Source organism: Mandrillus leucophaeus, unplaced genomic scaffold (assembly GCF_000951045.1).
Source record: "Mandrillus leucophaeus isolate KB7577 unplaced genomic scaffold, Mleu.le_1.0 Scaffold1263, whole genome shotgun sequence".
In the NCBI taxonomy this organism is placed as follows: domain Eukaryota; kingdom Metazoa; phylum Chordata; class Mammalia; order Primates; family Cercopithecidae; genus Mandrillus; species Mandrillus leucophaeus.
Window position 1 is genome coordinate 20719 of NW_012101021.1, and position 2442 is coordinate 23160.

At 46.5% G+C, this 2442-nt stretch overlaps 1 pseudogene; it reads left to right on the forward strand.

The window, feature by feature from the left end:
• The first annotated feature begins 203 nt into the window (after positions 1-203).
• LOC105533578 lies at positions 204-585 on the forward strand (annotated as a pseudogene).
• The last annotated feature ends 1857 nt before the right edge of the window (positions 586-2442 follow it).

Genomic DNA, 2442 nt, shown 5'->3' on the forward strand with positions numbered 1-2442 from the left:
GGGCGGGGAGTCTAGGATAAAAAACTACATATTGGATACAATGAACACTACTTGGGTGGTGTGTGCACTAAAATCTCAGAATTCACCATTATACAATTCATTCATGTAACCAAATATAACTTGTACCCCCAAAGCTACTGAAACTTTATAAAATTAATTACAATTTTAAAAGAAACAGCTCTCTTTCTGCCTCCACTGCCGCCATGGCACCCGTGAAAAAGCTTGTGGTGAAGGGGGGCCAAAAGAAGAAGCAGGTTCTGAAGTTCACTCTTGATTGCACCCACCCCATGGAAGATGGAATCATGGACGCTGCCAATTTCAAGCAGTTTTTGCAAGAGAGCATCAAAGTGAACTGAAAAGCTGGGAAACTTGGTGGAGGGGTGGTGACCATTGAAAGCAGCAAGAGCAAGATCACCGTGACATCTGAGGTGCCTTTTTCCAAAAGTTATTTGAAATATCACACCAAAAAATTTTGAAGAATAATCTACGTGATTGGTTTGCATAGCTGCTAACAGCAAAGAGAGTTATGAATTACGTTACTTCCAAATTAACGAGGACGAGGAAGAGGAAGAAGACAAGGATTAAATTCCATTTATCTGTAATGTTTTGTACGAGTTCTTGAATAAAACTTGCAAACCAAAAAAAAAAAAAAAAAAAAAACAAAAACTTCCGTTTTCTTTTTTTGAGACGGGTCTCACTCTGTCACCCAGGCTGGCATGCAGCGGTGTAATCATAGTTTACTGCAGCCTCAACTTCCCGAGCTCCTGCCATCCTTCCACCTCAGCCTCCTGAGTAGCTGGGACTACAGGTGTGTGCCACCACGCCTGGCTAATTTTAAAATTTTTTTATAGAGACAGGGTATTGCTATGTTGTCCAGGCTGGTCTTGAACTCCTGAACTCAAGCCATCCTCCCACCTCAGCCTCCTAAAGTGCTAGGATTACAGGAGTGAGCCACTGCATCTAACCTCAAAAAACTTAAATCTCAACCCGTTGAGTCGCCCCCTCCTTTTCCTTCCCCTAACAGAGACATCCACATTCACACTTCACTGGCTGACTTTCTCCGGCTGTAACTTCTGTGCCTTGGGTTAGTAGCCCCTGTCCATCTGTGCAGAGAGTGGGCTAGCCTTGCCCAGCACTCACTGACAGCTCTCCCAGCGTGGGTCTTCCTGGTATCTCTGGAAATCCTCTCTTGTGCCAAAGGGAGAAGAGAAGGAGGCTTTGTACAGCTCAGGCCCTCCCAGTCACTGAGGCTCTTTTAACTGGGCTGTCCTCTCACCCCGTGTCTCTCCCCAGAGAGATGACTAGCCCCTAATTCCTGTTTCCTTTGGCCCTTTGCCTTTGGGTGTGGGTTGGGAGAGCAAGCCCCTGTCAGACTCTCCACCACTTGTGCCCTGGCCCAGCCAGGCCGGGAGGACCTATGCACATCCTAGAGCATCGCCTGTGGAGGCAGCACAGGTGCCTGGAGCAAATCCCCAAATCCGTAACTAGTCTCTGTGCGCCCTGGGGCACCTCCTAACTTCTCCAAGCCTCACATTCTCCATGCTTCCATGGCCCTGGCACGTCTCGTCACAGTCTGCGTGGATCAGGAGGCCTCGCCAGGGTCACGGAAGCATTAAGTGAAAGAGAAACATCTGCACATTAGGGCCCTTCATTCATGCAGGTGGTTATGAGCGTTCTCCCCCAGCTTCACAGGGCTTGCCCCTCTGCGCCCCCCATATCCCATTTGTCCCTTTCTCACCTCCATGCTTCTCCAGATTCTCTATTTAGTGCCTTCCCTGGGACTTGAGAGTCAAGAGGCCTAATCATGCTGAGGACCATGAGCTTTGGAATTAGATCTATCCAGCTTCCAAACTGGGATGTGCCACCCTCTACCCTTGAATCAAATACATTTAATAGATCTTATTTTTTAAAATGGGGATAAGGATATCTACTTGATAGGTTTACTGACGCAAGGATTAAATAGCATAATGCATATACAGCCTTAGCACAATACCAGGTTCAGAGAAGTTTAGCAAATAATAGAACAATAATAAATAATAAGAGGTATTATTAGATCCAACTGGCTACCCCCTTGCTTTGCGGCCTGGCATATGGTTGGCATATTTCTCTAGTTCCTGCCACTGATGCCAGTCTCCCCTATCTTTAATTTCACTGGCCACTTTAGAGAACACTGGAAGGAGGAGGTTTGTTAACTGGGTCCATACTATCATTTTGCCCAGGAGTTTCCCTTTACATGTTTGGGCTGGTTTCTGTTGGAAATAAATTGATTTCCAAATACTTATCTTAATTTTTTTTCTTTTTTTTTTTCTTTTTTGAGACAAAGCCTCACTCTGTCGCCCAGGCTGGAGTGCAGTGGCACGATCTTGGCTCACTGAAACCTCCGCCCTCTGGGTTCAAGCAATTCTCCTGCCTCGGCCTCCCTAGTAGCTGGGATGAGAGGTG